This window comes from Carcharodon carcharias, chromosome 9 (assembly GCF_017639515.1).
Source record: "Carcharodon carcharias isolate sCarCar2 chromosome 9, sCarCar2.pri, whole genome shotgun sequence".
NCBI lineage: Eukaryota > Metazoa > Chordata > Chondrichthyes > Lamniformes > Lamnidae > Carcharodon > Carcharodon carcharias.
Window position 1 is genome coordinate 161,647,935 of NC_054475.1, and position 23,237 is coordinate 161,671,171.

Consider the following 23,237-nt stretch of genomic DNA (forward strand, 5'->3'; position numbering starts at 1 on the left):
TACTTCCAATCAGGAACTTCTCATTGAATTATTTATTATAAATGGAAGTGGACAGAGTAAGGAAGCTTTAGAACCTTTAGAAATCAAGCATCAGCTGGAGCATTGGACGGAATTCTCCCATCTGGGACTAAGTCCCGTGGCGCGGGGCAGGGACAGGGACCGTTTGCCGCTGCGTAGGAAGACCCACGCCATCTTGCGTCCCCGTCATAATTAATTATGCAGTCAGGGACTTCCCAACGTCTGGCGCGGCAGAGCGGGCTGGAGGGAGCCTACCTCACCGTCATAGCCGGGAGCCATTTTGAAAAGGCGCCCTGACATCTTCGTGGTCAGCGCTACCTATTGAGATGTCAGGAAGGGGAGGTGAACCCAAGTTCAGTGACGCCTCCCTGCGCGCCCTCCTCACCCATGTCGGGGGGTCAGGAGGGGTGTATTCTATCCAGCTGATGGGAGGAGGAGGAGGCCGATCAGGGAAATGCAGGTCACCGATGCTCTACGTGCCCAGGCTGTCCAGCCCAGGTCAGCCAAAGGATGAACGACCTCAATTTCTCCGGCAGGGTAAGGAAAGCTTCAGCTGCTCGCATTAACCCACAACAAAACCAATGGCTGTCAGGGTACATGGGCCTCAGTGGCAACGGCATATTAATGCCTCACAACCCCGGTGCAGTGCATCCACTCTGAAGTGGAGGGACCACTGTGCCTACTTCACTCTTCCACATATAGAGACCAATGCTGTATGGAAGGTGGGGGTGGGAGGGAAGGAATGGGCTCAGGTGCAGAGGGCACCAGCAACCTCCGCGAATCAGTTGCCTTCTCCTTGTATGTGTTTGGGCTCAGCACTCTGGAGGGAGTTGGCCCACAACTCCTCTGGACATCTTGCAGTGCAGTAATGCCCTGCCTCACAATCCAGTGGGTTTTCTCTAAGAGTGGAAGTGTGAGAAATGAACGTGAAATTGCTCCATACAAATGGATACAACATACAACTCCTCTCAAACCCATCTTTCCTGTTGTCCTTGAGCAGGAGAAGTTGAGGCACATCCGGCGAGGAGGCGAGAAGATGGGAGGCAGGAAGATGGGAGGAGGATGGTCACATCTGATGCCTCTCACGGAGTTTAAGGGCAGCTCAGCTGGCAGGTGTGGAGCAGAACTGGGCAGTTGGCAATGGAGAGTTTCGACTTGGGCCTCCACGCATGACATAGAAACCTGGGGGCCAAATGTGCCTCCATGTTGGCAGCAGCTCATGCTGTCACCTCTCTCAATTATGTGCCACCAGGAAGAGGCCAAGGCCTGAGGATGAGGACTCCGTGTCAGGTCTCAGCAGAAGCCCCAGCCAAGAGAGGAGCCAGGAGAGAGGACAAGAGGAGAGATGTTTGCCTGTAGGGGCGTCACAGCAGATACCTGCACCCTCCACCATCCCAGAGACACATTCCATGTGCTCTAGCGTAGGAAGGGTCTTGCAATCTGGTGGTCATCATCTGGACACGTGTCCGCAGCAGGAGGAGGAAGGTTCAGCCGAGCTCACCAGCATTCAGAGGTCTGCTGGGGAAGAGGCACCTGCGAGGTTTGGGTCCAATGACAGGCCTCTGGAATCGGTCTTCCAGCCAGTGGTGTTGGAAGCCTTCAACAGAGTGGCACATGAGCCAGAGGAGTCTGTCCACCTGCTGACTGATGAAATGCTGCCAACCTATGTGTACATCAAGATCTCCATGGGGAAGTTGGTGGACTCCAAGGAGATTCCAGTCCAGCAGCTCCTGCTGTTGATGCGTGCAGACCTGCACTCCACTGTGGTAGCTATGGGGGAGCTTCTGCAGTTGGCACCTGAGACCTCCCTCCAGGTACCCCTTCCCCTCAAGGAGTCAGGCCGAGGCCCTTCAAGGGGAGGAGGAACAGCAGCTGTATACCCCTGGGTCACCCACTCAGTAATCTCAGAGGTTGTCTGGACCCTGTCAATTTTCTTTGCTTGGCCCTTCAACTTTAACCTCTGTGACTAGCTCAGAGGAGGACAGCCAAAGGAAGCCTGGCCTTTGTTCTCCAGAGGATGGACGTCAAAGTCATCCAAGGCAACAGGGCCAATTATTCAGCAGGCTGCCTCCAGCTCTGCTGTCGATGTCATGGGAGCAACTAGAAGTAGCAGGCCAAGGAAAATAAAGAAATTTTGATCACAACTGGTTGCACGGGTGAACAAATGATTGGTGCAATTGGAAGTTAATTAAATACAATCACTTCACTTCAATAATTATTGATAGAATAGTTGATAGAATTTACCCTGCAATTTGAGAGGAAAAAGCTGGAATCAGATGTAACGGTATTACAGCTGAATAAAGGCAACTACAGAGGCATGAGGGAAGAGCTGGCCAGAATTGACTGGGAGATGAGCCTAGCAGGAAAGACAGTGGAACAGCAATGGCAGGAGTTTCTGGGAGTAATTTGGGAGCCACAGCAAAAATTCATCCCTAGGAAGAAGAAGCATAGTAAAGGGAGGACGAGGCAACCATGGCTGACAAGGGAAGTCAGGGACAGCATAAAAGCTAAAGAGAAAGCATACAATGCAGCGAAGAACAGTGGGAATCCAGGGGATTGGGAAGCCTACAAAGACCAACAGAGGACAACTAAAAAAGAAATAAGGAGGGAGAAGATTAAATATGAGGGTAAACTAGCCAGTAATATAAAAGAAGGTTGCAAGAGTTTTTTAGATATATAAAGATTAAGAGAGAGGCAAAGATGGACATTGGGCCACTGGAAAATGACACTGGAGAAGCAGTAGTGGGGAACAAAGAAATGGCGGAGGAACTGAGTAGGTACTTTGCGTCAGTCTTCACGAGGGAAGACACGAGTAACATCCCCAAAGTTCAAGAGAGCTGGGGGGGCAGAGGTGATTATGGTGGCCATTACCAAGGAGAAGGTGCTAGGAAAACTGAAAGGTCTGAAGGTGGATAAATCACCTGGACCAGATGGATTACACCCCAGAGTTCTGAAGGAGATAGCTGAAGAGCTAGTGGAGGCGTTAGTGGTGATCTTTCAGGAATCTTCGAGTCAGGGAGGGTCCCAAAGGACTGGAAAATCGCTAATGTAACCCCCCTATTTAAGAAGGGAGTGAGGCAAAAGACGGGAAATTACAGGCCGATTAGCTTTACCTCGGTCGTTGGTAAGATTTTAGAGTCCATTATTAAGGATGAGATTTCAGAATACTTGGAAGTGCATGGTAAAATAGGGCAAAGTCAGCATGGTTTCATCAAGGGGAGGTCATGCCTGACAAATCTGTTAGAATTCTTTGAGGAGGTAATGAATAGGTTAGACAAAGGAGAGCCAATGGATGTTATCTACTTGGACTTCCAGAAGGCCTTTGACAAGGTGCCGCACAGGAGGCTGCTCAGTAAGATAAGAGCCCATGGTGTTAGAGGCAAGTTACTAGCATGGATAGAAGATTGGCTGTCTGGCAGGAGGCAGAGAGTGGGGATAAGAGGGTCCTTCTCAGGATGGCGGCTGGTGACTAGTGGAGTTCCGCAGGGGTCAGTGTTGGGACCACAACTTTTCACTTTATACATTAATGATCTAGATGAAGGAACTGAGGGCATCCTGGCTAAGTTTGCAGATGATACAAAGATAGGTGGAGGGACAGGTAGTATTGAGGAGGTGGGGAGGCTGCAGAAGGATTTGGACAGGTTAGGAGAATGGGCAAAGAAGTGGCAGATGGAATACAATGTGGGCAAGTGTGAGGTCATGCACTGGCCGATAATTCAAAGGCCTATTAAAGCCATTAACAATCTAATGGAATTCAAATTTACATTGCCTGTCCAACCTTACGGTTGCCGAGCAGGTGAAAAGACCAAGCGGCCTTTCCGTTTTTTTAGGAAACTTCACCCACGAGCGGGATGAGGTTTCCTAAAGCAAATAAACATTAAATAAGAACTTCATTTTTGAATTAAAAACATGTCCCAGCTCATGTGACAGAGTCACCTGAGGGGACATGTTTTATTAAGTTTTCATTCTCTTCATTTTTATTTTACACAGCGCTTCAAAATCCCCGAGGCAGCTCCGTGCCTCAGGAAGATTGAAGAGCTCTTGCTCGCGCATGTGTGATCTGTGCACTAGGCCCACTCACCCTCCTCCCCCTCACCCACGCAGCACTGAGCATTGCTGCTCGTGATCCACGCAGGTTGGGCTTCCTGGACACTCCCACCCGCTCTCGCCGAGCATCCCCGCCAAGGGCAAAATCGTGCCCATTGTGTCTAATTCTGTACTCTACACTAGGAAGAGTGTTAAGCCCTGGGGAAGTGCGGAGGAGGTTTTCCAGAATGGTACCAGGGATTTGGGACTTCAGTTACATGGAGAGACTAGAGAACCTGGCATTGTTCTCTGCAGAGAAGAAGAAGGGGAAAATTAAACAGAGGAGTTCAAAATTATGAGTAAATAAAGATAAATATTTCCACTGGTGGGAGAGTGGTTAACCAAGGGACATGGATTTAAGATTATTGGCAAAAGAAGACTGGAGACGGGAATAATTATCTTTACTCAGCGAGTTATTCCAGCGGTCTGGGATGCACTGCCTGAAATGCTGGTGGAATCATATTTCATCGTAACTTTCAAAGGGGAATTGTATATAAACAGGAGTAGACAATTTAAATCATTGGGCCTATACTGCTATTCAATTAGATCATTGCTGATCTGTGCCTCAACTCCATTTATCTGTCCAAGTTCCTTATGCTAAGATAATCTTACCCAATAAAAATATATTGCTAGAAAGATGAAGATGACTTAATCATTCAATGTTTCCAGTTTGGTGCTAGCTTAATTCTGAACATTATCCAACAATTCAGATCAAAACTCTCCCACACAATGCCATTGCCTGGGCCTTAACCTGCCCAAGAAGCAGCATCCAGTCCCAAATTTCATTTTCAAATTCCTCCTACTCAAAGGTGTACGTTCAGGGTTACTGACAAGTATCTTGGTCTATGAATTTAAAATCCTTACCCTCATTTCAAACCCATCATTGGCCTCCTCCTCTGCAATGTCCTCCAGCCTCACAACCCTCCAAGACGTCTGCGCTCCTTTACTTCTGGACTCTTGCACATCCCCATTGTTCATCTATCGGCAGCTGTGCCTTCAACGGTCTAAGCCCTTAAGCTCAGAAATATCTTCCCTGAACCTCTCTACCTCTTTTTGCTTCAAATCTGCCTCTTTGACCAAGCTATTAGTCACCTGTCCTAACATCTTATTTGGCTCAGTGTCAAATTCAGTCTGATAATTAAGGTTCCTGTGAGACACCTTGGGACACCTCATTATGTTTAAGGGGCTATATAAACATAAGTTGTTGTTGAAGTGATCGGTGTAACAATCATTAAAATACTAGGAAGTACTAAGTATGTATACGTACAGTACAGTTTAGAAATGGATTATGAATGAGCTACTAAAGAGGAAAGGCCAGAAGCTCGCTTACTCATACTGCTCTGTAAATCACTTTTTAGGTAGTGCTTTATGAGGATCTATTTAAAGAAGCACGTTATAATCTGCTTCATGTGGCTAGCAGAACAGGAGAGGATTATCAACACAACTGCTGCTTTAAACCTGGAAACTGGGTCAACAGCAAAATGATGAATTATGTCACGAGCAGTTCAGATGATGAGTGTGAGTATGTTCTTGTCAGGACAGTGGCACAGCTCAGTCGTGCTCTAGCTTTGTGCCTTGTGTCTGTGATGATCCTGATGAGGATTTTTAGCTCCCTGCGTCGTGTGTTCAGTGCTGCAGGGTTTTGGTTTAACTTATATCCGTAACAAATGTAATACTTGAAATGATTGGCTAACTCAGCAAAGCGTTCTAAGAGAGAGCAAGTGGGATATGGACAGAGGAAGAAAGGAAGGAGGCATTGGGAGGAAGAGGTGAGGGATTGAGGAAGGGTGGGATTTTTCCAGCCCCACCCACTGCCAGGATGGTCCGGTCCTGCTGAAAGTCAACGGGCTTTTGGCTGGACCACCAAATCTGTGGGTCCCGCCATGGTGGGGCCAGAAACTTCCAGCCGAAGAGCGAGGGACGGGAATTAGGGAGGGAAGGGGAAGGGGGGAACGGGTGAAGGGAAGGAGAGGGGAAGGGAGAAAAAGGGAGGTAAGGAAAAGAGAGGAAAGGAAAATGAAGAGAAGGAGGGGAAGCAGAAAGAGGGAGAGGGCAAGGGGAGTGAGAAAAGGAGGCTATTTGTTGCACAGACAACCACACAAACAAATGCATCACCTGCTTGGGAAAACTAGAGCTTGAGAACACTACAGCAGAAACTCCTGAGCTTGGCCGGAGGACCGGAAGAAGATGGTGAATATGAAGAAATCCACTAAGACAAGATAATAATATTATATATTATTAATATTATATATATTATATATCTGATGCACATCTGCCATAGGTAGCTTAGACATCTCATCTTTTCCTGCTACTTCACGAAAGCCAGTAATGGGATTTGAACCAGTGCTATACTGCCATGAGATAACCAAGGCAATGGATGATTGACATGAATAGAAATGAGTTGAGACAAGACATACTTGCAAGCGGACCTAGCACCGTGATGCATATTGATTGGAAAACATCCAGTGTGCTACTGAAACTCTGCAGCAGTGTCTTATCGTCAGTGGTCTATGTACCTGCAGTTCATCAATAGAGCTCTTCTGCTTGAAGGCCAGGGAATCGTTAAACCTGTGCGGGCAGTGCCAGACTTGTGATTGGATTCCTGTCCTCTGCCAGATAGCTGACAGGGCAGCCGAAAGGGAGTAGTGGGGAGGGAGAAGCTGGGGGCAGCCCTGAGCTCTCAGCAAGAGCCATAATGTTTATGCCAATGACTATTGCCCCACTGAACAACTGTCATCCTGAGTAACATCACAGACTTGGCGTGATAGTGGTGCTGTTCAACAGAGGCAATATCTTCATACTTACGTACTTTATTCTTTTCATAGGAAGTGCAGTTAACAGTGTAAAAAATCAGACATTGCCAACGCGCAAATCTATTACAAGTGCAATTGCAAAACAGCCCTTTCATGTCAGTGTTTAAGTTCCTCATGAGCATCCTCCCACTGTTCTTCATCTCACTCTATCAGCATATCCTTCTATTCCTTTTTCCCTCATGTGTTTACCTAGACTTCCCTTACAAGCATCCATTATATTCACCTCAGCCACTCTCTGTGGCAGTGGGTTCCATGTTCCAACCAGTCTCTGGGTAAAGAAGTTTCTCCTGAATTCCCTTTCTAGGATTTATTAGTGATTATCTTATATTTATGGCCCCCTTGCCTTGACCTGGCTTGCTAGAGGAAAGATTTTCTCCTTGTGTGCCCTCCCGAACTGTTTCAGAATCTTGGGGCAGCATTTCCACACCCCCCCACCCCCCACCGCCCCCCCCACCCCACCCCCACCACTCAACCCCATTAGGGGGGTTGTGTGAGTGTGGGTGTGAGTGGGCAGGCGGGTTCCCGATCGGCACCCCCAATTGGGGGCACGCCACCATTTTAAGTGGGTGGGCCAATTAAGGCCCGCCCAGCGTGATGTCTGCCCGGAAGCACTATGCGCTCCCTGTGGGGGTGGGAGGGGGGTGGGATTCTCTGAGACAGGATCGTGCTCTTTCACACATGCGGGCGAAAGAACGCACAGATCTTGCTGAGGCAAAATGCTGCTTCAGGGAGACCGGTTCAAGGTTCAAAAGTTCATCGAAGGCAGAAAAAATATTCCTGGCATGTCCCCTCATGTGACACTGTCACATGAGCTGGGACATGTCAATCTCTTGTATTTAAACATTTTATACAAATTTTAAAACCCTCACGAAACCTTAAGCTGAGCTGAAAATCTAAATGACGCGGGGAGACATTGAGAGGCACGCCCGATGTCACCGGGTGTCATTTTATGCATTGGCGAACTGCTCACTGAAGGGAGAATTCTGCCCTTGAAGATCTCTATGAGGTCGCTCCTCAGTCTTCTATTTCCTGGAGAAAAGTGTCCGGCCTGTTCAGTCTTTCCAGGTGGGTATAACCACACAGTCCTGGCATCATTCTGGGAAATTCCTCTTACACCTGGTTCAGTGCTTCTAGATCCTTTGTAAAATATGGAGAACAGAATTGATTACACTGCTCCAAGTGTGGACACAGTTCTATACAAACTTAACATAGCTTCTTTGCTTTTCAATTCTTTCCCTTTAAGAATTAACCCATTTGCTTTGTTGCTTTTTTCATGCACTTATTAATCAGTGTCACTACTTTATTGTACCTGTGCTCTTAGATTCCTCTGTTCCTCTACACCATTTAGCTGCTTATTTGCCAAGGATTACGTGACTTCCTTGATCTTCCTACCAAAATGTATTGCCCGGCATTTATTTATATTGAAGTTCATTTGCTAATTATATCCCAATTCTGCAAGTTTATTAATTAATATTTTCTTTCTTGTGCCTCCTACACCTTATAGCAATCTGTGTCTTAATTTATTTCCAGCACCAACACAGTATTTTACACACATACACACACACGCACCCACACACACATACACACACCCCCACACCCACACACCCATATACACACACGCACACCCACATACACCCCAAAGAATCCAAATGGCGAGGAGGGAGGTTAAAGGTTGAGTGACAGTACATGAGGATCATACGAGGCCCGGAACCTGCTAATCTAAAGTTCATGACAATAACTGGCTATACTGAAAGACCCATGAGAGTCAATCCTCACAGGCCCTGATTACAATTGAGTCTGAGTGGTGTCATCTACCTAAGTCCCTTGGATCCATGGGATACATTGACAAAGTGAGGCCTTGTGAGTGTAGTGTATTTGCTGCTTTGTTATATATTTTATATATTTGATTTATCTCAGAGCAATGCAGAGATTACACTAGTTTCTAAATGTACAACAGGTTTATTTACAGTGCTTTAAAAATATCTCTGCAATCACAAAATGTCTACACATGTCCTTGTAGTTCAGCTTCAAGGTCTTTCTGTGTGTGTCTATTTAGCTCTGAGTCATCACCCAGGCTTAATCAATCAAACGTAGTGAGCATGGATCAGTTACTGGGCTAACATAGTCAAATACGACAATTAAACACTACAGTGAGGTTTGTGGAGGAGTCACAGATCCAGCACATTCATAGGGGAAGGGTTATCTGCACTGGAGGCAGTCCTACAGGTCGCTGAATTCCTCATGTATTGCTGATGTTGGGGGATCTCGAGTGCACTCACATGATGGTAAGGGCCTCACAATGGAGGAGGGAGCCTCACAGCCCCCCTAACATTGGCAAGGTGGCTAGCACCATTTTGCAAGGGGTCCCACTGCCAGACATCCCAAGTGTTTGCCTATTTCAGGCAATAGGCCCCTTTGAATGTGGCAAGTCATATTGTGATGATATAAAGATGGCCCTGATTGCCATTTAAGGGCAAGACTGGTAGGAGTATGCTCTGCGTTCACTCCAACCAGTCCCAGGACCGACTGAAACAAATAAGCTTAACTTAAATTAAATGACCAGTTATTATTGTGGGACTGGGAGAACAAGAGTGAGCGACAAAATAACCTGGACCTCCCCCATCTTTTGTGATCATGGTTCCAGAAAGCCCCACCATCCTACCCTGCAAATGCTCTTCCATCTCTCATCCTGGGCCTCGATCTGGCCAGTTGCATGGTGACATCTGTTTAACCCACACTGGGGGAAATCCTAACTGTTGCCAGAAAAGGGTTTCACCCCACATTTCTACATCTCGATCTGCACTGAAATACTCCATTCCCCCCCCCCCCCCACCACCCCCCAAAACCCAGGAATTTTGGTTTTGCAATCACATTTGGGAGAGAGTAATGTAAGTGTCTTACTCTGCAGTCAACAGCAGAAATGATGGGAGAGCACTGCCATAAGTTACTGCCAGAAGCGACAATGTCTTACTGGATTTGTACATGATATAGGTACCATGAGTAAAAAAGACCAGGAGCAGTAGATTAGAAAAGATGGTAATTCAGAAGCTGTACAGGTATTTGTATAGGTATGCATAGAGGTATTTGTATAGCTATTGTGAGAATGGATTGGTTAAAAAATATTTCGGGGAATATTGTGTTATTTGGTAAAGAAGGCTGGGTGTGTGTGTGTGTGTGTGTGAGAGAGATTTAATTAAGCTGGGCAGAGTTTGATAGGAGTCAGGTTGTCTGGGGTGGGGGGGTCGGGTTGGAAACATGAAAAGGTTAAGTTTGAGGTGCACGTAAAGAGGTTGGATTTAACATTTGCATTTTTAGATAAGTGGAGAGTTTGTTTGAATATCAAAGCGAAGTCAAAGGTTATAAGAAACATGTTTGCATTTTGCAGGAGTTTCATAGGTAAATAATAATGGGGATATTGTATTTTACTGACCCCAAAGCAAAGACAAGATGGGAACATGAAAGATCTTATATTTGGAAAGGTCTGAGTTTCAAAGAAGTGTGAGAGCAATGGAATGGAGATGAAAGGGACTAAAGGTATATTAGAGTTACTGAAGGTAGCTGGATATAGCTGTTGATCTGGAGATGGCTGGAGTTAGCTGGAGCTGTTGGAGTTGTTGAGATAGCTGGAGCTGGGCGAGCACACAATTTGAATCACCCAGCCAGTCAAGCGAAAAAAGTTTTGAACTGCAGCAAGCATGTTAATTCTGAAATGGATTCCACCGCAGAGTGGAAGAGGGTGGAAATCATGTGGTACAGCAGTTTTCCTTGTGTAATATCACTGGATTTCATAGTGGACACTTATAAGGGAGTGTTGTCTGGAAGGTGTTTAATTGCGGGTTTGACCAAGTAGAGAACTTTGGGAAAATGTTTTGTTAGACTAACCTTAATTGTATAACTGTAATCTTGTGTGCTTAACTTTCTTTTATTTTTTTTAAAATAAAACTTCTACTTTTTAAATCCTAAAAATGTTACTGGACCTCTTACTGCTGAGACTGGTATGTCTTCTTCTCAGTTTCAGAATACAGAGAAAAAGGTTAAGCCAAGTTTCCATCTGGGATTTGGTGTGTGCAGTAATTAACACCGACAAATTTGGGGGCTCTTTGCGGGATTATTAAAATTCCTTGGTTGGGTTGGAGTCTGTGACTCCAAGAGATACGAATACAAGAAGAATGCTGAACTCGGGAGTTTTTGTTTCGAGGGCTTTTAAAGTGGTTGGACTGCAACATGGCGTTGGCAATTGCTACGACTTTTCTGGGAGTGGGAAATGTATCTGTGGAGTATTTGAAATCTCTGACTATAACTCAGTTGAAAGAATTAGCAGATGAAGTGCAGGTAGAGATAAAAGCAGTATTTCATAAGGCTGATATGGTTAAAGTATTTACCCAGCATTTAAAGGTGGAGGAAGGGATACCGGAAACTAGTGCGTCACAGCTGGAGGTGGTAAGACTTCAGTTGCAAATGAAGCACCTTGATAGAGAAAGGCAAAATCTTGAATTGGAAGAAAGAGAAAAGGAAAGAGAAATGAAAAAAAATCTTGAGTTAGAAAGAGAAGAAAAGGAACAAGAAAAGGATAGATTTAAAGAAATAGAAATAAAAAATGTTTCAATGGGAAAGAGAGAAGCAGAAAAAGGAAAAGAAAAGATCACAAGAGATAGAAATGCAAAAACTTGAACTTGAACTTCAGAAAGAGAAGTTAAGCAGCTGAGGAAAGAGAGTGGGAAAGAAATAGAGAACTTCAGAGAGAGAAAGAAGCCAGACAGTATGAATTGTCTAAAGTGAAACTTAGAATGAAGGAAGAAAGGAGAAGTAGTGATTCAGATGGTGATTTTGATTCCTTCGAGCAATTTGATTTAACTAAAAATTTGCAGTTAGTGCCTAAATTTACAGAGGATGGAGCTGAAAGATATTTCACCTGATTTGAAAAGATAGCTATGAAGCTGAATTGGCTAAGAGCTGCTTGGACTATCATGTTACAGAGTGTTTTGTTAGGTACAGTCAATGAATGAGTATACAAGCTTATCAAAGGAGCAGTCCACAGATTACAAAACTGTAAAGAAGGCAATATTAAACCTTATGAACTTGGCCCTGAAGATTATCAGTTGAAGTTGAGGACTTTAAGGAAAAGACTTAAATCAGATTTACGTGGAGTTTGCAAGAGAAAAAGAAAGTAACTGGGATTAATGGTTCAGGGCATTAAATTAGATAAGACTTTTGAAAATGTAAGAGAGGTTATGATTATGGAAGAATTTAGAAATAACATTCCAGTAAACATTAAGACATACTTAGATGAGAGACAAAGCAAAGCAATCAGGGAAGTTGCTGGTTTAGCCATTACATATGACATTTTACACAAACAGTTGAGTGTAGGAAAAGGGTCATATGGAAATCAGGAGGGAAGTTGGAGATTTAGAAAACCTAATGATGGTAAAAATGTTGGTAATAAAGATCAAGCTGAAGGGCGTCAGTCTACTAGAGATGGAAAGATGAAAAGTAGAGCTGAAGGGAGAAAACTGATATGTTGCCATTGTAACAAGGCTGGGCACACGAGATCAAGTTGTTGAAGGTTAAACGAGAAACTGATTACGGTAATTGAAACACAGAAAAGCTCTGGAAATGAGGGCATTGTGGGGCTCTGACATTCAGAGGCAAGAAAACCCAGTGGGTTTATTACAGGTGGAGCAGGAAGAATCAGTGGTAGCTAAAGAAGTAGGAACATGTTCATAACTTACCCAAGGGAGTTCTGAAGGGCAGGTTGCAGAGATGTTTAAAGATTTTATATGCGAAGGCAAAATAAGAATGTCAAAGTTTTAAGGGATACTGGGACAAGCCAGTCTTGAATGTTATGGAACAGTTTTTTTTTATTCATTCATGGGATGCAGGCATTGCTGGCTAGGCCAGCATTTATTGCTTACCCCTAACTGCCCTTGTTCAGAGGGCATTTAAGAGCCAACCACAATGCTGTGGGTCTGGAGTCACATGTAGGCCAGACCAGGTAAGGACAGTAGATTTCATTCCCAGATGGGTTTTTACAACAATTGCTTCATGGTTATCATCAGACTTTTAATGGAATTTACATTCCACCATGGTAGGATTTGAACTCAGGTCCCCAGAGAATTACCCTGGATCTCAGGATTGCTAGTCCAGTGACAGTACCACTATGCCATCACCTCCCCTAATAGTGCAACCTGTTGTCCAGAAGGGTTATTGCAGAACAAAATATTACTTAAAGGAATCCAATGGCAAAGTCAGGAAAGCATTACAGTCACAATCAGATCAGCCATGATCTTATTGAATGGCAGAGTAGGCTCAAGGGGCTGAATGGCCTCCTTCTGCTCCTATTTCTTACGTTATTTTTGAAATCTCTTTGCAGGGTGAATTTTCTACTACAGGAACAAGTTATACTTGCTCCTACAACACCTTTAACACAGTAAAACCATTCCAAACCATTTTGCACAGACAAAAACTGACACTGAGCTAAAGGAGGAGACAATAGGATAGATGACCAAATGCTTGGTCAAAGAGGTAGGTTTAAAGAAGCATCTTAAAGAATGCGGGGAGATAAACAGGGGAGAAGATGAGGGAGGGAAATCTGGCTGTCAGAGCCAAGATGGCTGCCAATGACGTGGCAAAGAAAATTGGAGTTGCAGAAGGGACCGGGGTTTGTGGGAGGACTGGAAGAGGTTGCAGAGATTGGGAGCGATGAAACCATGGAGGGATTTGAAGAGGAGGAGAAGAATTGGACAATTGAAGCAATGCAGCAGATGATGTGTAGACTACATTGTAAGACTCCTGCAATTAAACACCTAACTTTGAGATCAGGTAGTATATTCTACCATCAGTTTGGTTGTAAGAAGAGCCTCATTTTCCTGCTTGCATTGGCAGTAATTGCAAAAGTGTCTGGAGCCTTCCCTGCAGAGAATATCTTTGATCTTCTTGCTCTTTAAATAAGGTGGCAGAGCTAACTGTCTTACAGTGAAAACATCCCATGAGCCCCTAAGGAAGCAGGCATTCTCTTACATAAACACAAAGGCAAGATTCTGTGGATGCTCAAACTCCAAAATGTTAACATCAAATGCTGGAAATATTCAGGCTGCCAGGTACTACTGGGGCCAATAACATAATGGTTGTGATACTAGGTTAGTAACCCAGAGGCTTTAACTAATGAGACAGGGGAATGAGCTCTATTCCCACACTGGCATCTGTAGAATTTAAATCCATTATAGTAAATTAAAAAAGGTGGAATGAAAAGCTAGTTTCAGGAGTAGTGACCATAATACTTCCAGATCATCAATGAATCAGATCCAATGATATTCTCTGAGGAGGAACATCTGCCCTCCTCACCCGGTCTGGCCTACATGTGACTCCAGGCCCACAGCAATGTGGCTCATTCTTAACTGCTCTTTGACATGGCATAGTGAGCCACTCACTGCCGCCTTCTCAAAGGTAATTAGGGATGGGGGATAAATGCTGACATTGCTAATGACACTCACAATCTGTGAATGAATTAGAAAAAACCTGTGGAGAGGGAAGGCTAAATTAACATTTCAGACTGATGACTTTTCACCAGTCATGGATATGAAACATTGGCCCAAATTTTAATGTAGGCATTGGGATCTGGATCTTGGGCTGAAATGCAAGTCCTGTGCCCACACTTGTCGGTAACAAGGACCAGTTTGGTATCTTACCACAGGTGGGCCTCCAAATTGGCTGCCTGTGCGTCCGCTGCCCGCTGTCCAATCAGAGGTCCAGTAACTCTGAAGCCATTGGGAGAGGCGAGCGCTGCTGAGGTAGGCCGGAGACCTCGGCGGCGCCTCAAAATGGAGGCAACCAGGCGAGGTAAGTGAAAGTTAAGATTCAGGCTGGCCGAGGGCTGTCGATCAGAGTGGGATCTTATGGGCTCTGCCACCGTCTTTCATGCCCGCTGCCCCCTCTGTGAACCATGAAGCTTCTGGTTGCTACGACAGCCAAGATTTCCAGAGTGGAGTGGGTGGGGCATCTCCATGAAGCTGGCGGCCTCCCCACATGGCGGGTGGAGCCACCCCTTCATCGGTAAAATGGCAGCGAGCTGTAAAATGACACTTAACAGGGCCTTAGTTCTTCAAATAGGCCGTATTAGGGTTAAGGTTAGGGTCCACGGAGCAGGTAGACGAGCCACCTCACTGGGAAAGTATCCCAGCGGTGGCAACCCATCATGGAGCCATCCCGATGTGGCTTCCCTCTATTTTACTGGCTCAGGCCACACTTGGGCCTGAATTTTTGGCTCGCCAAGCAGGGGGGGTGGGACCCGGGGGGGTGGGACCCACTCACCGAGGCGTAAAATGATGCGCGGTGATGTCGAGCGGGCATCCTGAGGTCACCGAGCGTCATTTAGATTTTCAGTTCGGCGGGCACGCAGCCGAGTTGGCTGTGCGCCCGCTGAACTGTCAAAGGCCTATTAAGGCCATTTAAAAACTCATTAAACTAATAAACTGAGCTAAAACAGAATTACCTGGAAAAACTCAGCAGGTCTGGCAGCATCGGCGGAGAAGAAAAGAGTTGACGTTTCGAGTCCTCATGACCCTTCAGCTGAACTGGGTGAATCCAAGGAGAGGGGTGAAATATAAGCTGGTTTAAGGTGTGTGTGTGTGTGGCGGTGGGGGGGGGGGGGTCGTGTTGGGCGGGGGAAGAGAAGTGGAGGGGGGTGGTGTGGTTGTAGGGACAAACAAGCGGTGATAGAAGCAGATCATCAAAAGATGTCACAGACAAAAGAACAAAAGAACACAGAAGTGTTGAAGTTGGTGATATTATTGAAACGAATGTGCTAATTAAAAATGGATGGTAGGGCACTCAAGGTATAGCTCTAGTGGGGGTGGGGGGAGCATAAAAGATTTTAAAATAATGGAAATAGGTGAAAAGAAAAATCTATATAAATTATTGGAAAAAACAAAAGGAAGGGGGAAGAAACAGAAAGGGGGTGGGGATGGAGGAGGGAGTTCACGATCTAAAGTTGTTGAATTCAATATTCAGTCCGGAAGGCTGTAAAGTGCCTAGTCGGAAGATGAGGTGCTGTTCCTCCAGTTTGCGTTGGGCTTCACTGGAACAATGCAGAAGGCGTGAGGGTGGATGCGTGGGAGATGGGCCGGACACGGTTGAGGGCCCTGTCAACGACCGTGGGTGGAAAAGCTCGGTTAAGGAAGAAGGAGGACATGTCAGAGGAACTGTTTTTGAAGGTAGCATCATCAGAACAGATGCGACGGAGGTGAAGAAACTGAGAGAATGGCTTGGAGTCCTTACAGGAAGCGGGGTGTGAGGAGCTGTAGTCGAGGTAGCTGTGGGAGTCGGTAGGCTTGTAATGGATATTGGTGGACAGTCTATCACCAGAAATTGAGACAGAGAGGTTGGGGTATGTGGAACATTCCATGTTCCAGTCCTACTCCGGCCCCCTTCCACAACTCTTTCTCCGTGCATTGATGATTACTTCAGTGCTGCTTCATGCTCTCGTCGAGACTTGGAAAAATTTATTAATTTTGCTTCCAATCTCCACCCCTCCATTATTTTAAGTGGTCCATCTCTGACACTTCCCTTCCCTTCCTTGACCTCTCTGTCTCAATTTCTGGTGATAGACTGTCCACCAATATCCATTAGAAGCCTACCGTCTCCCACAGCTACCTCGACTACAGCTCCTCACAACCCGCTTCCTTTAAGGACTCCATCCCATTCTCTCAGTTCCTTCGCCTCCATTGCATCTGTTCTGATGAAGCTACCTTCAAAAACTGTTCCTCTGACATGTCCTCCTTCTTCCTTAACAGAGGTTTTCCACCCACGGTCGTTGACAGGGCCCTCAACCGTGTCCGGCCCATCTCCCGCGCATCCGCCCTCACACCTTCTCCTCCCTCCCAGAAACATGATAGGGTCACCCTTGGCCTCACTTATCACCCCACCAGCCTCCGTATTCAAAGGATCATCCTCTGCCATTTCCGCCAGCTCCAGCATGATGCCCACCAAACACATCTTCCCTTCACCCCCGCTGGCGGCATTCCATAGGGATCGTTCCCTCCGGGACACCCTGGTCCACTCTCCATCACCCCCTACTCCTTAACCCCCACCTATGGCACCTTCCCATGCCCGCGCAAAAGATGTAACACCTGTCCCTTCACTTCCTCTCTCCTCACCGTCCAAGGGCCCAAACACTCCTTTCAAGTGAAGCAGCATTTCACTTTCATTTCCCCCAACTTAGTCTACTGCATTCGTTGCTCCCAATGCGGTCTCCTCTACATTGGAGAAACCATTGGGCAACTGCTTTGCAGAACACGTGTGGTCTGTCCGCAAGAATGACCCAAACCTCCCTGTCGCTTGCCATTTCAACACTCCACCCTGCTCTCTTGCCCACATGTCTGTCCTTGGCTTGCTGCATTGTTCCAGTGAAGCCCAATGCAAACTGGAGGAACAACACCTCATCTTCCGACTAGGCACTTTACAGCCTTCTGGACTGAATATTGAATTCAACAACTTTAGGTCTTGAACTCCCTCCTCCATCCCCACCCCCTTCCTGTTTCTTCCCCCTTCCTTTTGTTTTTTCCAATAATTTATATAGATTTTTCTTTTCCCACCTATTTCCATTATTTTTAAATCTTTTATGCCCCCCCACCCCCACTAGAGCTATACCTTGAGTGCCCTGCCATCCATTCTTAATTAGCACATTCGTTTAGATAATATCACCAACTTCGACACCTATGTGTTCTTTTGTTCTTTTGTCTGTGACATCTTTTGATGATCTACTTCTATCACTGCTTGTTTGTCCCTATAACCACACCAACTACAACCACTTCTCTCCCCCCACCCAACACCACCCCCCACCCCCCCAACCCCACACCTTAAACCAGCTTATATTTAACCCCTTCCTTGGATTCACCCAGTTCTGCTGAAGGGTCATGAGGACTCGAAACGTCAACTCTTTTCTTCTCCGCCGATGCGGCCAGACCTGCTGAGTTTTTCCAGGTAATTCTGTTTTTGTTTTGGATTTCCAGCATCCGCAGTTTTTTGTTTTTGATAAACTGAGCTGCTTGTCCTATCTTAAGGTTGTCGGGGTTGGGGGTGGGGGGGCAGGCGAGGAGCCCAGATGGCCTTCGCATTTTTCATGGAACCTCATCCACGAGCGGGATGAGTTTTCGTGAAGGGTTTATATAAATTAAATAAATGTTTTCATTAATGTTCATTGCCATGTCCCAGCTCATGTGATGTTTTATTCTTTTCTTTATTTAAATATTTGAAACTTAAACTAATCTCCGTGAGGCACCTCTGTGCCTCAGGGAGATTTCTGTGCTCTCCTGCGTGTATGCGCGTAAGAGCGCAGGCCCCGACTCAGGCAACAACCCCACCCCCACCCCCCCACCTCCCCAACGCCGCACGTCACGCTGGACGGGCCTTAATTAGCCTGCCCACACAAAACGGCGGCGCGGACCCGATCAGGGACGCTGATCGGGTTCGCACCTGCCCTTGCCTGTCCCTGCACAACCCCCCCTGACGGGGGAACTATTCTCCCCTTGGAGTATTGTTTACGGTGCTCGACACTCTGGGCAGAATATTGCCATCGGCCTGCAGGGTTGGGTCCAACATACCGACATGTAAAATGCCGCGAGGTAACATTGGGCCTGCATCCTGATGTTATCGCGCATCATTTCGATATTGCGTTTGGCAGGCGTATACCAGAGGCAGCTGTGCAACCACTGAACTGTCGATGGCCTATTAAGACCATTAAGAGAGCGATTTACCCTATTAACAATGCTGCCCGTCCAACCTTAAGGCTGGTGGGCAGGCAAAGAGCCCAGGCGACCTCTGCATTCTTCGGGAAACCTCATCCACGGGCGGGGATGAGGTTTCCTGAAAGTTTTATAAAACGAGTAAATCAATTTTGTCCATTTCACAAACCTGTCCCAGCTCATGTGACACGGTCCCGTGAGGGGATACGTTTAAATTATTTTTTCCTTCATCCTTCAAAAACTTTTCTTATCCACTTAAATCTCCCTGAGGCAGCCCCGTGCCTCAGGGATATAGCTTCACTCTTTCACACGCATGCGCGACAGAGCACAGGCCTCGACTCTCCCTCCTCCCCCGCCCGCACTGCTGGTGCTACCAGCTGCACATTACGCTGGGTGGGCCTTAATTGGCCTGCCCGTGTAAAATGGCAGCGCACAGCCGATCGTGGGCAGTGATTGGCTCCGTGCCCGTCTCTGCCCAGCCCACCGCCACAGGAAAGATTCTACCCTATATTGTTGAAAAGATGTGAAACCACAGGAAAGAGTGCGTACAAGATTCATAAGGATGCCAGAACTATAAGGTTATACATTTCGGCAAAGGGTGAACATGCTGGGTCTCTTTTCTCTTGAAATGAGAAGGCTGAGGGGTGACCTAATTGAGGGTATTAAAAATTTGATCGAGCGGATACAGAGAGAATGTTTCCGCTTGTGGGGAAGAGCATAACTAGAGGCCATCGATATCAGGTAGTCACCGAGAAACCCAATGGGGAATTTGGAAGAAACTTTGTTACCCAAGGAGTGGTGGGAATGTGGAAGTCACAACCACAGGGAGTGGTTTAGGTGAATCGTACAGATGCATTTAAGGGGAAGCTAGATAAACACATAAGGGAGATGAAAGTGGCGGGTTATGATGGTAAAGTTAGATGAGGAAGGATGGCAGGGGGCTCGAGTGGAGCATAAAAGCTGGCAAGGACTAATTGGGCTGAATGGCCTGTTTCTGCCTTGTATATCCTATATGACGGTGTTGTGCAACAGTTCACTCAGAGCGTCTGAGTTGCTGTGGCACCGCACGCCTTTCCGTGCATGTTGCAGCCTGGAGCTATGGATAGCGTTGATTGAGGCTTCATCACCTGGGCTGATCAGGAATCGCTCCCACTCTTACCACTAGCCATTGGTGTACGTTGGAAGGATTTGCAGGTTAACACTCAACCTCTTTGGCCGCGTTAGGAACACACTTTTCTTGGCCATCAAGTCCTGGAGTGGGCCATGAACCAGGAGCATCTAACTCAGAGGCAGAGAGGCTGCCACTGTGTCTCCCAAATATCCTATGTAATCCTGTGTAATTTGGTCATCGCCCATTTTTATGCCCAGTGTTTTAGGTGACTGCCCATGGTGCCTGAAAAGGACTCTTTCCTTATGGGGTGGTGCCCAGTGAGGCCCAGTGTGGGCCTTCTAACCCCCAGTTTCCACTTGGGGACCAGTTTCTATCCCTAAGGCCTTGAATGACCTTTGCAAATATTGAAATGAAACTGAAAGCTACAATTACAAATGGCTCAAATTCATAAAATGCTTTATCTTCCTCTTAATATCACATGGATGAACTGGAACTGTTTGAGAAGCACTGAAAACAAAATAAGTTTTAAAATCATAAATAACTTAGTATCTTGGTTAATATAGTGGCAGGACATAAGCACTTTAAGAGTGCCCAAAGATCTATTGCTTTAAACTGCGTGGTGACCTCATTCCACTGAGAACCTGTAATATCCACAGAGAGTAGATATAGTGAAGAGATGAGAAAAATACCAAATGATCCATCCTCACCAATCCAAAATAGAAACAAGCCACATTCCCCATAGCTCATTTCAAATAAGCTGACGTGCAAGAAGACACAGGGAGTGGGTGGAAATGGAAGGCAAGTTAGGAAGTGTGTTTGAAAGGGCAGCCACAGAGGGAGAATTAGAGGAAATAGCCATCGTTGTCATTGAGAGGAACTGACTTCCTGACCCGAGGGAATATGTGAGGGGGATGTTCAGCTTAAACACGTGTTGTACCACAGGGAGAATGAAATTGAGGCAAACCCGGTCACTCTGACACCCACCTTGGACACAAAACAGCATTAATAAGAGGACCAGAGGGAAGGAACCAGACCAAATGAAGTGAGACACCACACAGAAAAGGTTAAAGAAGGGAAATGAGAATCAGGATTGGCCAATGATTACATAAGACTTAAAACAAACTCACATAAATATTGGCTGAATTGTCTTTAGTGGCTATTTATGTTTAGTGAAGTTGAAGGAGGAGCGATTAGGTTTTTTTTAAGAGAATGGGAGGGTTTAGGGATATGTTGGGGATGGGTTGTATGTGGATAGGCAGATGACAAGGATATAGATTACAAGTAAGGGGCAGAGGGACAGGTAGGGTGCAGGGGGAGACAAGGATAGTTGCATTTAGAAATAATGATATAGTTATTGGTTCACACCACAACCTCTGCAGATATTTAATCTGAGCGTTCCAAAAAGGTGATATATTAACACAGTGCTCATTAACTCCATTCGAGCAAAGAAGGTGAAGGTTTAGTGGAGATGTTCAAAACCATGAGTAAATGTGGAGAGATTGCTTCCACTGACAGGACTGACAATAACCAAGGGACACAGGTTTAAGACAATTGGCAAAAAAACTGGGGAGGAGAGCTGGGGGCGTGGAGGAGATGAAAATTGTTTTTACACAGCAGGTTATTGTGAGGTGGAATGCATTACTAGAAGGGATGATGGATGCAGATGTAATTGTAGCTTTCAAAAGGGAATTGGAAATATATTTGAAAAGGAAAAAATAATGCAGGACTTTTTTTTTATTTAGTTGTTCATGGGATCTGGGTGTCAGTGGCTAGGCCAGCATTTATTGCCCATCCCTAATTGCCCTTGAGAAGGTGGTGGTGAGCTGCCTTCTTGAACCGCTGCAGTCCATGTGGTATAGGTACACCCACAGTGCTGTTAGGGAGGGAGTTCCAGGATTTTGACCCAGCGACAGTGAAGGAATGGTGATATATTCCAAAGTCAGGATGGTGAGTGGCTTGGTCGGGAATTTGCAGGTGCTGATGTTCCCATGTATCTGCTGCCCTTGTCCTTCTAGGTGGTAGTGGCCACAGGTTTGAAAGGTGCTCTCGAAGGAGAGGAAAGAGGAAGAGGCAAGGGTGTGAGACAAATTGGATAACTCTTTCAAATGTATGGCACAGGCACAATGGGCTGCAATGCCTCCTTCTGTGTTGTATCATTCTATGACACATCTTGTGATGGAGCTGCAAACAGAGCCAAGCTTCTGAAGTGGATTCACAAAACTGATATCTGGAGCAGGTAGCTCTGACTGCATCCGAAGCACTGTCACTAATTTAATGGACAGTCTGGCTCACTAATGGAGCAGGAGGAAGTAGGTCTGTTACTGGGATTGCGGTGAAAGAGGTTGAAGATTCCTTCCAGATAACCACGCAAGCCATTGTCTCAGTGAATAAGATGGTCCTGGCCTGACAAACCATGAGAGGCAGCTTTAGGATGCTGGGTAGGTTGAGCTGGTTGATCTCCAGAGGGGCTCCTATGCACATTTAGAGATGTGTTGCTTAATTCAATAAGATCATGGCTTATCTGGTAGTGGTCTCAACTCCACTTTGTCATCTGGCACCATAATTCTTGACTCCCTTGTCTTTCTGAAGTATATCTAACACTGCCTTGAATAAATTCAATGACTCAGCCTCCACTGCTATTTGGTGAAGAGAATTCCACAGACTGGCGACCCTTTGAGGGAAAACATTTCTCCCCGTCTCCGCCTTAGAAACGAGACCTTTTATCCTTAAACCGTGTGCCCTAGTTCTAGTCTCTCCCACAAGTGGAAACGTCCTCCTGGTATCTACCCTTTCAAGCCCCTCAGGATCTGATCTGTTTCAATAAGGACAAGTTCGGGACACACTTGTCCTCACCAAGCATGTAAGAGGGGACTAAAAAACATGCTCTAATGAGATGCGCACTCTAGACAAGAGTTAATTTGTTCATTCCCATCATTGTAACAGAAGCCTTATTATTTAATTGATATATTCACTTGGAGCAGCGTTAGCTTGTCACCATACTCCTAAAAGTACAGTTCAAATGTTGCAGAAGAAGCATTCCTAATGTTCTTTCTCCCCATAGGTGGTTACATTATAGATCTGTCGACAACTTTAGATTTGTGATGTGAGAAAAATCCATTGGTGCAGGGAAACAATTCCCAGCCAAGTTACAAAGATATGTAATCTTAAAAGAAACATGGGGATAACCAAGGGAATGCAATGCTTTTCATGAACACTCTGTGTGAATATTCCTTTAACGTTGTACTGTAGCCAGATAGAATGGGTGAAAATGGGTTACTGCTACAAATTTACGAGAACTGCTGAATTGTACTTTTCGCTGGCAATAAATAAAATCTTTGAAAAGGATCTGTTACTTGACAGGGCACCAACTGAAAAATCTATAGCAAGAATCGACTCAGGGCATTGAGACCATTTAGGCAATAACAATGGGTAATAATTATGATTTTTCATTTCTCTTACATGTTTCCTCAT